The following is a 16,099-nucleotide window of genomic DNA, read 5'->3' as shown; positions in this document are numbered from 1 at the left end:
CCGCAGCCTGCCTAATCATCGTTGATTTTCCCCCACCCCCGCTGTGACACTCCCACTTCAAGGACAACATAATAGCGGCCGGGCTTTTACTAATTTAACTACGATATTTCAGCTGGAGCTGTCACCTCCCAAAGTGATGCTAATGCTAGCAGACAAAAAAAGTCTATAACACCAAGGCAGAGGGATAAGCTTCTGAGGCATCGACCGAACCCAGGAACCTAAGAGCTAGGTAATACTGTCACGTATCATTGATTTCATAGGGTTAAGATGTATTACTTTTGAGTTAGAATTTAGTGGTTTATCTGAACGTTTCATGTCTGTTACAGTTTACTTTTGTAATTACTGAATAATATATTTTGTGATTTCAAGTTTCTGTATTAAAGTTCTGTATTTGAATTAAAGGATCTTTACTATTTCAATCTACTAGATAATATTAGATCTAGAGATATAGAATCCCCAGCATGTCACAGTAATTCATCTTATCAGCTGACAACTTCAATTAAGGTATACAATTTTAGCACCTCTCAGCACCATCAAAGAATTAGCACTTCTTCAGCAACTATATCAAAGCAAATAAACCTGTGCTATATTCTGGCATCTTATCTGTGAGACGCCCCGCGGAAACGCTTCAAAGATCAGCTTAGGTGTCAACTTTCCTTGGCTAACATAGAAGAGAGCACCTGATTGCATGCGGCCTCAGAACGAGACAGGTGAAGGTCATTCACGAAGGCCGAGGGATACACAATTGAGACCAAAAGAAAATTTGCTGCCGAGGACAAACGCAGACGGCGAAAAGAAAATCTAAATCGACCGTCTCCGGACAATGCTTGCCCTGAATGTAACAAAATATGTAGGTCACAGCTGGGACTGCGCAGCCACGGGAAATACTGCATTCCTCACTAATCTTCGACTCGAAAACAAGCCTTATTATTATTACTACCTGTGACACATACAAACAATTGGACATTCACACATTTATACAGTCATCAGTCAATATGATGATGTATCTTTTTTTTTATAGATAAGTTACTTTAGGATATATAATTATACGCCTCCTCTTTGTAATCCCTCTCGCTTTTATATGTATTTACATTAAAGATTTTTATATTTCTTTCTAAAGGGATTGTTTTCTCTATTATATGCTACCCGTGTGTTCTGTTTCTGACCTGTAACATACGCTGGTCTATGGTGGCGTTTGAAACCCCTAGACCTAACCGTAACGTCACCAAAACTAAATTGTTTCAATATTTCATTGTTTTTAGTTAAACACACCTCCCAGATTCGCATGACAATATTGGCTTTTCCCAGCAGCGCGTGACACCAGGCAGCTATCTATTCTGCGAAGATTGATTCATGTCTTGAATAATTGCGATAATGAAAATTAGAATGGGTATGGGAAACATAACGTGTTACCAGACAGAGTGAGTTGATATAAGCCTTGTAAAAAGTGACTGCCTGGTCGTGTGTTATTGGGGCGGACTGTTGGCACGATGATTCCTAGTTTGAACTCAGCCCCGACATTATCCTCGTGAGTTCGGAATCTTCGGCTGCACTATTCTAGCTGGAGCTTGTGCGAATGGTCTTAATTTTCTTCTCATCTGTTTTCGCGCCTGTTTTCACAGTGTGGCGCCTCGATTTCTGTTATTTGCTTCCGTCTCTCAGAGGGCAGGGACCATTATGAAGGCTCGGACTGTGGCCATGAATTCCCCCCCCCCCCCCCCCCCCGTTGAGCTCGTTTTTCATCCGTTATCTGGCCGTATAGGAGACTTTTAGGGATGCGTAAATTGTCCATACAGTAGACACGTGGCCATTTACTCAGAATTGCGTGTAGGCTTTAAAGGACGACACTTCTATATCAGGTATTTTGTCTTGCCGTATAAAAAGAAAAAAGTAGCCGTTGCATTAGAAAAGCATCAGAACAAGATCTATAATATCATAGTTTCGGATTTTCAATATCTTTTCTAGTTTTTGATATCTAAACGGAACGGACATAGATACAAACTAATAGCGGCTATTCCCCTTTTAAGGGCCGCTAAAAAGTATAAATAACAAGATTTTTCCTTTTAAAAAAATAGTTGTCCACTTCGTTTTTTTTTAACAATTATTTGGTAGTTTATGTTAAGCCTTGGTAATCAGCTGGAAGAAATGTGTGCCTCTCTTATGGGCCATCTCATATTATGGATTGGAAAACAGTCTGTCGTATGCACATTCAAGCAGCAAACAGCTAGACGTACAGCATTGAATGATGCAATTTATTTAACAAACTCTAAATTAGTTTCGCTTTTTTTATTGTTGTTGTTTTTTAAAGCGTATCTGTCATCCTATAACATCGCAGGTGCGCTGTGGTCCAATATCTTTATTAGATACGAGCAGAGGCTTATCTGGGCGAAGGTTTCCGTACTTCTCTAAGCTACTCAAACACAACTTAACTAAAGTAGGTGTCAAGGTTTTACTGTTTTTTTTTTCTGGGGGATGATATAATGAACCGGGTTCCCCACCTCAACAGGCTAATGCAGTAATCAACGAGCAACATTAAACCAAGTCACATAATAACTGAACAGCGAATAAATGGTCAACAATCGTTAAATAATAACAATATTTAATCCTAAGGCAAAATACAAATAAACAATATTCCGAACATATACAAATCATGGGTAATTAAATAAGGCATTGTTCATTCCACAAATAAACATACATCACACAAGCACACTCAATTTCAACCATACGGCTACGTAGCTTCAAATACTACAATACGGATCAAGAATAAGTCAAGGCTCCAGTGGCGAGCTCAAAATTACACTCTTCATCATAGTCCCCAAGCCTAACACCCTGAAACAGAATAACTTAGATTTAGGGAAGTCGCTAGTAATCATAAAACTTCATTAGCAACAACCGCACCAAAATATCAACCTGATTATAGGAAGTGGGGTAATATTAGATACTTTACTTCAAAGAGTTATAAAACCCATAATTGGTAAATTTTTAGCAACTGTTAATGTACAATTGATTCAGTATATATGAAATAAACTTTCTACTAAAGATCAGATGGATTGAAGCATTACTTTTTGAGTTACATGGTATAGGGGAAAAAATCATTTTCCTATCCTGTATTGCCTTCCTTGGATCATGGAACTATACTAATGGAACACCAGCTTCGAGTTTTTTACAAAGACAAAGAGAGTCGAAGTGCCGTCGCGCATCTATTTTCGCGCACCATACCAATTTGAAAAATCGATGAGGATGCCAAAGAAGAAATTTACTCCGAGAGCCACTTGGATTGACCTTCATTGAGAGTAAAACTTCCCCACACTATATTTTATTAGATCTGTAAAAACTTTATCCATTTTCTGACTATCTGATAAAATAGATACAATTTCCCTGAATAAGAGATCGTCACAAAAGTTATTTTTTTCGATCACCCTATAAAATGCCACTTATTTTCCAAAAAATAGAATCTAAATTCCGAAAATACAATCTTTCAGTGTTTCTGTGTTTGGTTTATTTACACTAAATCTGGATGAAGACTTTATCCATTTTCTGACTATCTGATAAAATAGATACAATTTCCCTGAATAAGAGATCGTCACAAAAGTTATTTTTTTCGATCACCCTATAAAATGCCACTTATTTTCCAAAAAATAGAATCTAAATTCCGAAAATACAATCTTTCAGTGTTTCTGTGTTTGGTTTATTTACACTAAATCTGGATGAAGACGTGTCTACCGTTCCGCTAAATGCGTATTTGTTACGATATACTAAATTGCACGAAATAAAAATAGGAGGCCTAATACAGTTTTGACACTCCAAGCTACGCATTTCTAATCGTTTTTTTTTATAATCAAAAGGACTAGGCTATAGGCATACACGTCTCGTGGGAAACAAAGAAAAAGTTAATCTTGATAATATTGTAGCCTAAATAAAATGACAAAAAAAAAAAACAACAAAAAACAAAAAAAAACTATAGCCTAATCTAAAATGAAATAGATCTAGAGCTAGATTTTCTTGGACGAATGATATAAAATAAGTATAAATAATAAGTCATATGAATCTGATAGATCTAAAACAAATACTGATAGAGTCATTCGTTAATTAATTATTAGAATTACTTGACTACCAACTGGGTATTTTTATTGCCAAAATACAATGTATTTTATGTGCATTTATTAAAAACAACAACCAAAAATTAAGCGTTTGACGCAACTAGATCTAATATTAGTAATATATAGATTCTAGTTCTAGATATAGATCTAGATCTAGATCCAGAAAGCTACTTCTCTAATTCAGTTTTCTAGTTTAATTCTAGTTAGATCTAGATGTCTAGACCAGTAGATCTAAATCTAGCCAGGGTTTTTGTCATGGAATAGATTTATAAAACTTCACATAAAAAAAATTATAGGCCTAAATGAATCGAATAATCAGTCACTAATTTGACTAATCAGTAATCTAAATTGTTGTTGTTTTTTTTTAATGGCAAGTGTTATTGATGACTTCTGACTTGTAAACCAGTTGCAGAGATTCTAGTTTTTATTTTGATGACATGTTACGATATATCAATGATATTTAGATAAACGCAAGTACCTAGTGGAACATACAGAAGGACCATTTAATATAAGGCAAAGAAGTAAGATGTTTATAATCCATCAAACTCACAGAGGACTTGTGTCATTTGTGATGGCATTTCATGCATTTACAGAAGCTACAAACTATTCTACAAAAATGATAGGCTTGTCTTTGATTCCGAAGACTTATGAGGAATGCTATGTTTCCAGTGGCTACTCAGCCCCAGCTGTGACCTACATATTATGCCACACTGAGCACAGGCATAACCATTGTCCACCTGTGGTAGAATCAGTTGTTTTTTTCTTTTTTTCCGTCTACCCTCGGCAATTAATTTTTATTGGTGTATACCACACCTTTGTAAGTGACCTCCAGCTGTCTCGTTCTGAAGCTGTATGCAACCAGGTGCTCTCTTATTCTATGTGAGTTAAAGCAAGTTGGCGCCTAAGCTTGTCTTTAAAGCATTTCTGTGGTACCTCTTTATGTGCATATGACATGTTAGGCAAATAGGTTTTGCCTATCGGAAGGCCATTTCGGAATATATAGGTGTTTAAAGTGAAACTCCAAACATCTGGACTTCCATTAACCAAGAAAATAAGCTTAGGATTCAAAGAGACGACACTGGCATTTCAGCTAAGACAATCAGTAAAATTAATAGCAACTTTAATTGCAGTCCACCAAACAAGATAAAAAGAAACAAGCTTCAATAGCATTGATGATATTTAGTTTACTTTTATCTCATTTACTAGTATTACTATTTCATTGACTAAGGTTTTTTATTGTAAAATATGCATAAGTACATGTACTAGTTCCTGCAATTTGATGAAAAAATAATAATTAAATTGTGTGTAGCCTATATACAAATGTTTATAAGAGATCACAGCTTCTAAAACTTAATTTACTTAATTTCAAAACTATGATTTTGTGTTCTGACTCTACTCTAAATAAATTATATTTTATTTTAAGAATGCAAAGTTGGAAATTCTGTTCTGATGAAAAAAAATTATTAAACTAAAGTAGATGTTTATGGTTTCTTTGTATTTATTTTTAAATTATTTATTCATTAAAAATTAATTGTTCATTAACATTTACTTGAAGTAAAGATCAAAAACACAAATTCAATACATGATCAGCTCTCAATTCATGCAGATCACAGCCCATCACTTAAATGTATTTACTGTCAATTCTACACACTATTCATTTCAAAATGTTGCTTTAAATTGTTATATGACACAATCAAAGTACTGGTACCTCACATTGATGTAGGCCTAAAGCACCTGAAATAATGACAAATTTTCATTCAATAACCTGTACTGTCATTTATTATCAGACGTGTTAAAACTAATGACCTGTATCGTCATCATTGGCCTCCTTCAGTCGTAGAAAGACTAAGGTTTCATCTCAGAGCACACTTCCTCATGTGGCTGTGGAGCCCTATTTTGGAGACACTCCTGTCCACAGATAGCACAGGCTTTTGCTTCGGTGGTAGAGGAGCTGGCCGTTTTTCGGACTGTACGTTTTTCTTCCTGAGCTGAGACCTATGTACTTTCACTGTCCATAGCTTTCTTGGTCACTGTCTCTCCATCTGTTGCGGTCTAAAGCTATGTCTTCCCAATTGTCAGTATTGATGTTCACTGATTTGAGGTCACGTTTTATTACATCTTTAGATGTAATGGAAGTGGGGGCGACCAGTTTTTCTTGTGTCAGTAGTGTGATTAAACTAATGACCTGTATATATAATTTATTAAGCAGGAGCATCAACAAATCTTGAACAATAATTGTCTACAGAAAAACTTTATTCTTATCCAAATGTATACATTTACAATGCATTTAAGCAAGTTAATTTATATTTATACAAATCTATATGGCCTAAAGATTATAGCGTATTTTGATGTGTGAATACCAAGTTACATTATTGCATGAAAATAGTGTACTCATTTTTAAAATATTCTGGGTAATAAAAATAAAAAACTAATGATACAATAAAATTGAAGCATTAGTCAAAAAAAGAAAAATTTCACTCAAGATCTATGTGAACTCTGCTTGAAAAAAATCATTTTGAAATTAATTTTTTAAAAAATTATGGTTCTTTAGTCAATGGAATGATAGCAGCAATTATTTAACGATTTCATGATTATCCATTCATTTCAATATACTTATAACTGAAAAATAATTCATAAGGTTTAGATAAAACCATTTGAAATAATGATTATAATTTTTTTCTTAATTTGCTTAATTCAAATCTAATATAAACAAGATTTCCTCTGTCAAGAAACTTATGAGGGAACAACATGCATGTTCTTCTCAGTAAGTTTTGCAAAGGGAATTAAGAATATTTAATTGATGTTGCTTTTTTTTGCCAACATTTTAAACCTTTGCACCAGGTTTTAGTTTTAAGGAGAATGCACCATATTTTATATGTTTACTTTTGTTAGATTCTTATTTTAATTTTAAAAAAGTAAAATTTCCCTTACCACTCATCCACTGCGCTCCTTCTTGTTTTAATGGGGTTCAGATTAATAGTTTTCAAGTACAATATCAAACAGATTTAAGGAAATACTAAATCCAAACTTGTTGGCTGAATGACAGGATATACATAAATATGTATACAGCTTACAGTATAATATATATATCTTAAATTAAAATTGGTCCAAGACTTTTATTTTGCAACATGATGGGATTTTCCTTTCTGGTGGTGCTATGCAAGAGTCCAAGAATCTCATCTTTTCTCATAACAGGAAGTTATCTAGTTATAAAAATAAATAAAAGGATTTAAAAAAAAAAAAAAAAAAATATGTGTGACATATGTGTTGACCATGCTAAACGTATATATGTTATTAAGTATAGTTATATAATTTTGCCATTCTAAAAATAGTCTGTACCTAAAAAGAGCTACTGCGTTAATGTGTAGACATGGCCCTGACCTTAATAGTTATGAATTATTACTATAGGTGAAGGCAGATGTTCAGTTAATTTGATGCACATTGAACTAATCTAAAAGCAACTATAACATATATTATGATTTACATTTTCATGGAAAACTAGTTTTTCAAAAATACAAGTACTTCAGCTTATGAGAAAAGTACATAGGGAAAAATTGCAGTACCTTACCTTTAAGAGGTGCAACCAATCATTGACTTTTCAGGAACGCATGCCTTTTTCTTGCATTTAAACATAACTGTAATTATACAATTAGGCATATTGGTTAATTTCTTTTGAAAACATTAAAATTAAAAAATAATATTATTAAATTGAAAACGTTGTTGTATCAAACATACAAATTATCAGACAATTTTTCCTAATTTCATCTAACAGTTTATTGTAAAGGAATGGCCTGCACAACAGCCAAGGTATATTAGGCATTCATGAAAGATGAATGTGCTTAAGAGTGTTATAAATAAAAAAAAAAAAACGAGAGAAAAATGTTAAATTCCATCCCAGATATTTGGATGTTGCTTGACCATGAAAATCACACAATTCATAAAATATCTATTAGATAACTAAAATAAAAATTGTATAGTAGTACTTACATTAAATATTGAATGGATGCCCAGAGAGTAGAAATAGTATAAGTATGATCCTTGAGCCATTCTGGTACATCATCAGAACTGGTTGCCATGGTTCTACTTGTTAATAACTGAAACATTACAAACATTTTTTTTTATTTATAATTTATCACAGACTAGAATAGAAATGTTGACAGGAAAAATACCAATGGTTAGAATACACCTGATGCTACTTTTGTAGCCTTATTACTGGTTAAAATGCACCAAAACTTCATTAATTAAATCTGATAAGAAACATATATGTATCACACAAGTCCAAGTTTATCAGTGTCATAGCAAATAATTAACTAGATATGTTTCAGGGAATAGATCCAACTTGACACCACATCATTTATTATTTCATGAACTCATGGGTCTGGGTATGGCATGGAATGGAAACTATTATTTAATATATATGGGGTGTAGGCAAGGCATGGATTATATATTGTCTTGTATAGATTAGATTGGGTAAAACTGCCAATCGAAGGTAACTTTTACTGATAGATCTGGATCAATTATAAATTTATGGGACCTAGGCCTGCATAAATTTTATCTTTTATTTATATATTTTATGTACATATATAACTAGTCTAGAATCTATAATTATATCTTAATAATAATTTTTGTAGATAATTTAGATCAACATATTAAGTATAGATCAGTAGATTTAGAATTTTAGCTAGTGGAATATTTTTATATTCCTAATCTGAACTGGATCTATATATCTAGAATTTAGATCAGTAGATTTAGCATTTTAGGTAGTAAAAACTTTTATATTCTAAATCTAAACTGGATCTAGATCTAATTATTCTAGAAGCTTAGATCTAGAAGACTAGTTGTCAAGATTTGACTACACTATGGCTAATGCACTAGCTTAGTAGGCCTACTAGATAGATCAAGTGACAGAGTACTAATAGACTCGTCTTGCCTCGTTGGGCCTCTCAAATCAGCTACAGACTTGAGAGACAATTTAGGAAGGTGAATATCGATCCAATTCAAAGATCTACAATCTACATGTTAGAGTCTAGCTAGAGATGCTAGATCTAGTCTAGAAGGCTTATCAATTAAAAATAAAATCAATCATTTCTAAAGTTTGTAAAATTATATGTAGATCTAGATCTAATCTATCTATTTATAATATAATAAAAATCTATGTCTACTTTTTAAATATTTAAAATGATATTAATTATTTTAATTGAGACATTGACATACTGTCACATACAAAGTAACAAAATAATTAGATCTTATACTAACTCATAGACTCATACCATATTATTGTATTAAACCTTCGAGTTTACGTTCCACTATCTTGACTTGACTATATTGACTAAATAAAGGGTACTATGATTATAGATGTAGATTATTATCTATGATGATGATGTTTATCAACTGGTAGATCTATAAGTAGTATCGCCACTTTAAGTATAATCAGTATAACCACTGCATTCGTTTCATTCACTGTCTGTATCAATAATCGTGTGAATGTGATGTGAAAGTGAAGTCTAGATTTAGATAGAATTGATAGATCTACTATTAAAAAGTATTAACTATACTAACTATAGTGTCTATACTATAGTATAGCCAGTATGACTCGTATGAGTATACTCATAAACTGTAAAAGTGTATAAGTATAGATCTAGCTATACTAGACAGACTAGATGATCGATAGATCTAACTCTAGACTAGATCTATAAATAATTAAAATTAAAATATTCATATTGACAATTATTTGAATTATTGATCTCATGTATGGTCTAGATCTAGATAAAATAGAGTGGATCTCATGACTGTCTATATTAGATCTATTGATTTTTTTTAAAACGTTAAATAAATCTAGACCTTAGTCTTTAACTTTAGTCTAGGTGTTGTAGATCTATAATATTCTAGATATTATACAAGAGATCTAGATCTAGATCTATTTATAAGTTCGGTTTTTTAAAAAATCGCATTCGAAATTTTAAATACCCAGATTTAAGTATTTATATACCCATATTGGTAGGTCCGAGTTAATCATTTATTAGATCTATTAAAGCATGTCTATATAAAAGATTATTATTTTAAAAATATATTATTATATAAAAGATATAGTTAAGAATATTTACTTTAAAAAATTAAACAAATGAATTTTTCACTTTTGCCAATTAACACTCTGGCTAGCAAAAAGAATGACTGCTCAATACTGTGAAAAGACGATAACTGCATGAGTTGGTTTGGAATTGTATTTTGTAAGACTAATTTTCAAAACATATCCTTCATGAGAGAGAACGAAAAAAGGTTGTCGAAAAAAAAAAAAAGCTGGCTGGACTACGCAAATAATGGACCAGCCTCTCTCTCTTGATATCTTGTTAAGAACATTGGTGACCGGGAAAAGTGGATGGTTTGGTTGCGCGGGACAGATGATAAAAATGACATGTACATAAAAAAAATTCCAGATTTTGTGTAAAATACCCAAATGAGGAAGTACTGGAAACACCTAACTAACGAAGTGGCCTTTAAAAAAAATCTTTTGTGACGATCCTTTATTCAGGGAAATTGGATCTATTTTATCAGATAGTCAGAAAATGGATAAAGTTTTTACAGATCTAATAAAATATAGTGTGGGGAAGTTTTACTCTCAATGAAGGTCAATCCAAGTGGCTCTCGGAGTAAATTTCTTCTTTGGCATCCTCATCGATTTTTCAAATTGGTATGGTGCGCGAAAAAAGATGCGCGACGGCACTCTGATCATAAAATCTCGAAGCTGGTGTTCCATTAGTATAGTTCCATGCTTGGATGGGTAATATGAGATACCCATAGACATATATATATATATAGACTGGACGATAAAGTAAAAATTATTATGGGAAACATTTGGGAAAAGAAAAGTTTGTATGAGTTATACAGCAGTTATGAGCAGTGTAAAATTAAAAGTATTTATAGTTGTTGTTTTTTTCAGTCATAACCTATATAATTGATAGAACCCCTTCTGTATTATTATATCTCTAATCGTGCCTAATTATAAATAGTTTTAAATACTAGATTTAGATCTAGTCTATATAAATACTATAGTAAAAAAATACTACTTTTACTAGTACTATACTACTATACTATACTATAAACTATAATTGTAAAATGTATAGTCTAGTCTATAGTTAGTATATAAATAGTCTAGGACTAGATAGTAGATTCAAGATTGTCACTAGATCTATAATCTATACTTATACTAGATCTAGTCTATAGTCTGCATGCATAGATGATAGACTGACTAGTTTAATAGTTAGTAGTAAAAAGTATGAAAAGTATTAGACCTAGTTATTACAAATATTAGTCATATTTATTAGATTTAGATCTATCAATATTAAATTAGTCACAGTCACAGTGATACTGAATTATTCTGACTTACTGAAACTAAAAGTTAATGTGTATAATATTCAGTCAATGGAATTTTTTTTCAACCTTTAGAATTTATCCTTGGCCTATCGTACTACGAACATTAGAGCACGTTCTGCTCATTTTCTTTGACTTTTTTGACTAAAAACTAATTCTAACAATTTGAATCGATAAGACGACCGCCATACAATAATAAAGAAGCCATGTCAACAAACATAGATCCACATCACAAACCTATATATATTTGACTATGTCTATGATTATGAAACAAAGGCAAAATATTGGGAATATGGCAGTTTTGTACTTTTCAAAACTAATGATCAAAATTATATATTGGCTGAAATGTTAGTCCTAGAATTTATAGCTCAATTGCCGCCATTTTTTTTTTCACATAGATAGAGTACATAAAACATATTTGACTTCCCCCAAATAAAAATAACATCCTACTTCCAGTCTATATTTATTTATGTCTATGGAGATACCTTAGCCAATGTCAGAAAACTATAAAGTACAAACAAAAATTATTCTGCATATCACGGAAACGAAACAAACATTTTAAAACATCACAAAAAAAAAGTAATATTATATTGTTTCTGTTAAACAATAAAAAAAAGTGACTGTAAGTGAACCGTGCACACACCGGAGTTGATGAGAAGAAATAATTGTCTTCATTATAATTAATGGTATTGGTAAAGTCAGCTTTTATACGAGGTGGTTATTTTTGGTTTTTCTTCTGCTTGAATATTCACCACCTAGTAGGCCTATCATCTAGATGTAGGCCTAATATGTGAGCAAATAAACAAACAAACAAACAAAAAACAGCGGACCTTAAATTACACCCCAATTTGGTATCCAATATCACCCACAGGGTAAAACACAGAAAAGATTGTTATAACCATATTGCTGTTCTGATAAGAAATTAAAAACTGTTTTATTCTTAATATTTGCTCATATATTCATTATATAACAAATATAATATGATAGCTTACATTTCAAGAATTTAGACATTCTTTTTAAAAATGTGATGTAATGTAAAGAGAACCACCAAATTTTCTAAAAAAATTTATTCGACTAATATTGCAATTCACAATGGAATTTAAATTGCGGATGTTATTTCTTTGCTCATAAGCTTCGTTTCCACTTCGCCGAATTTCATATAATACCTTAAATGCTCATATTACCCCACTTTCCCCTACTATATTTATGTACTTACGTACTGTTAAAACGGGAAAAACATTCTACAGCTAGAAAGCTCTCTTCGCTACAAGAACAATGCAGGAACTAAGCGTGAAGTAAATACACACAATATTCTAACAACAAAACACGCCCTTTTTTTTTTTTTTGTATTTATTTATTTTATAATTAAACTAGTTAGAATATTTTTTTATGTAAACGCCCCTTTTTAAAGTTGGTAATAACAGAATATTTTGTTATAAAAATCTGGCTATGCCTATATAAAATTGTGACTAAAAATATTTTGAACGTTGCTAGATCTAGATTTAGGGATTAATCATCATCTTTGCTTGTGTCTGATAAACCCAGAGAATTAAGAGACAAGATCTAGATCTAGATCTATATAGAATTTAGCTCTAGTCGACTCCAGACTAGGACAAGATCTAGGATAAATCTCAAGTCTATAGTTAGAAATCAGGTGTGCCCACAGGACATACTTATAAAAATGCAGATATATTTTTAAAAAAATAATTCTAAATATCTTGAGTAGTTTATGCTATTCGGACACCTATAGGCCCAAATTTGAAAGTTTGACTTTGACAGCGCATTATTTTACAATGGTTTGACATAGAAAAGAAAATGACGTATCAAAATCTTCTTTAGTTAAAGGAGAATAAGGATGACTACTTATATTTGTTCGCCTAACCTATATTTGTTATTATATTTAAGGTCAAAGAGACCGTGTGTTTTCATTTAATTCGGACACATTTGACCTACATTATTTGATTCCGGACACCATAATTTATTTCGGACAGTCTCTATATTTAGGCATCAATAAACTCAGATTTAAATTCTATATTAACATTAACTAAATTTTAAGATCCCCAGGCATAGCCCCTCACATGGAATCATTACGATATTTTCAAACTATGCATAAATACGAACACAAAAAATAAAAATATGAACACACTTTTCTACCAAAATTAGGTCACTGGAATAGTGATTTCTGCACCGACTTTTAGACTTATTTTATGTTTGTTTATTTTATGTGTGTTGAATGTTTGGGGTTTGCATGATTAGATGTGTGTTGAATGTTTGTGTTTTTTTTTTGTTCATTAATTTAATAAACTTCTAATACAGATGATCTTTTGTAGTATAGTAGGCCCCTACAGGTTACGATAGCCATTCTTGCCTAACTGAATCCTCTATATTCTCTCTATATAAATCTAGATCTATCTAGTAGGTCTAGATCTAAGCATTTAACTTCATTCAATGTACCAAGCTCACTCCAAACATTTGCCCATTTATTCTCTATTAAAAAACAACAACAACAAACGAACAAATATAATATAAGATCATTTTTATTGATGTCCCAAACTGGCTGTCCGAAATAAATTTTGGTAAGAAAATCATAATTTAATTCGGACATCGTATTAATTTTTTTTTGGTATGGAATTAGAAAACTTGGCTTATGAATCAAATAAATTAGCTCCAAAAACAGAATAAATATTACCGGGCTCATTAGTATAGACTTAGCCAATCAAAAAATATAGTCTTAACTCTAGGAAGTGGTAAAGTCATCCGGGTAACATAGGAAAAAACAACAACCTGACTAACAAATTTGAAATTCGTTTTTCTTACATAAAAAGACAGCTAAATGGAAGGAAATTGGGTCAGAATCATTGGAAAATGGACAAGCACATTATACAGCGCGCTAGTTTTATAATACATATTAAAATAATTATTTAAGGACCACAAAAAACATCGAATGTCACAATTCATGTAATGTCCGAAATAAATAAACTACTATATATAAATTTTAGAAAGTTCTGATTCTTATCACTTATCAGAAGAGGCTAATGTCTCTACATGTCATTCTAAAAAGTTTAAATTAAACGAAGATTATTCTTATTGGCAATATTTTAAAACAGTCAAAGACACAAAATGAGGCCAGTATTTATTTAATGTTATGAAGAACCGTGTTGAAAGTGTTGGGTTGGCTTGGAACAAGATTACATGTGTAACAACTGATGAAGCAATTGCTTTGACTGAGAAAAACAGAGCAATATCCCAACCATAAACTCAAAACGGGAAAGTTTGCGTATTATTGACTGAAATTTATCAGTGATCAAACTTTGTGATCAAGCTTTATAAGTCAAAGGGACTTAACCATAGGTAGTTGCAAGAAAAACGTAAATATTTGGAAAACAAAACATTCCGATGTTCGGTACCACAGAATTATTTGCTGGCCTAGCATGGTACAGAGAAGTATATGGTATCTCAAAGAAGAAGCCATGTTCCTTAAAAAACATTGACAGTGACTAATATTTCAAATGAAGAGTGGAAGGCAAACTTCATTTTTTACATTGGAAATATTGTATTGGATTGATTCTGCTCAAATATATGTGCATTTTAAATAATTTCAAACAAAGCTTTCCAATAGGGTTTGTTGGACTAGTCCGTTTTGTTTCTTTGATTAAAAAGTATTGGGCCGGAAGTCACTTTTTTCCTTATATATCTTTGCATTTTTCAATTCTCTCTTTAAATTAAAATGACATTATTATGCTATAATTTTAAGTGTGCCTGATAGAGAAAAAAATTCTGCACAAAAATAAGGGTAGTAGTGATCAAACCCGATAGAGGCTATAAAAAGAGAAGACCTGAAACTAGCGCGTAAAACTACACATTTACAGTACTTTATTTGATGAGTATTTTACCCAAGATCTGTGTTGATTTTTTTAGGACTAGCTTATTTCAAGTACCCAGCATTTTCCGATAGACAATTTCATACACAAAATAATTGTTGAAAAAAATTGTAGTGATTTTAAACTTTAAATGATTACTTAAAAAGGTGTTACTCTAATTAATTTTGAATATTAATTTGTTATGAATGTCACTGTTTATTTTGTGGCTGTTCTAGTTTCTTAAATTTTTCTTGTGTAAAGGGGTCGTTTTTCTCCTAATGGGTATAGGCCTATCTGATTTCTCCAAGCAGCCTTTGTAAAATATTGGTCCTAAATAATGCTATTTTCATAAGCGAAAAAATCACATGGCTGCATTATGATGAATGTATGTGTTAGTTCAATATATTTTATATTACTAGGTAACTAAAAATAACTGTATAAATAGACGTAAGTTTCATTTTTTTCTGTTAGACAAAGTCATTTGGCAAATTTTTGTTTATATCCTAATTCTAAAAAGAAATAATAATAGAAATATACATTAAAAATAATCACTAAGTTTTTTTAAAAATAGTTTTCAAAGTTTAACTGATAAGATTAAAAAGAGAGTTTGTGTTTTTGCAGATGTACACAAGCTACACTATGAGTCAGTCCATCTCTTCTAATTGTTTAGAAATGAGTGTAATAATGTAGGCTTCGATATTTTTAGCCTGAATTTAAGAAGTTACAAACTTCAAACAACTCTTCCATAAAACTTTGTATTTAAAAAATAAA

At 31.6% G+C, this 16,099-nt stretch overlaps 1 long non-coding RNA gene across 2 annotated transcripts; it reads right to left on the bottom strand.

Moving 5' to 3' along the window:
• Positions 1-6,526: 6,526 nt before the first annotated feature.
• On the bottom strand, positions 6,527-10,187 carry LOC129928449 (uncharacterized). 2 transcript variants are annotated; one of them, XR_008779991.1, is made up of 5 exons: positions 9,942-10,187; positions 9,371-9,604; positions 8,088-8,194; positions 7,669-7,735; positions 6,527-7,303 (listed from the first exon to the last, which is right to left on the bottom strand). It is a non-coding gene; the product is annotated as an uncharacterized LOC129928449 (long non-coding RNA). The 2 variants fall into 2 exon arrangements; XR_008779990.1 differs by lacking the exon at positions 9,942-10,187 and having other exon boundaries at positions 9,371-9,934.
• Positions 10,188-16,099: the final 5,912 nt, after the last annotated feature.

Source organism: Biomphalaria glabrata, chromosome 9, assembly GCF_947242115.1.
Source record: "Biomphalaria glabrata chromosome 9, xgBioGlab47.1, whole genome shotgun sequence".
NCBI classification, from domain to species: domain Eukaryota; kingdom Metazoa; phylum Mollusca; class Gastropoda; family Planorbidae; genus Biomphalaria; species Biomphalaria glabrata.
This window is presented reverse-complemented; position numbering and strand designations above follow the sequence as displayed.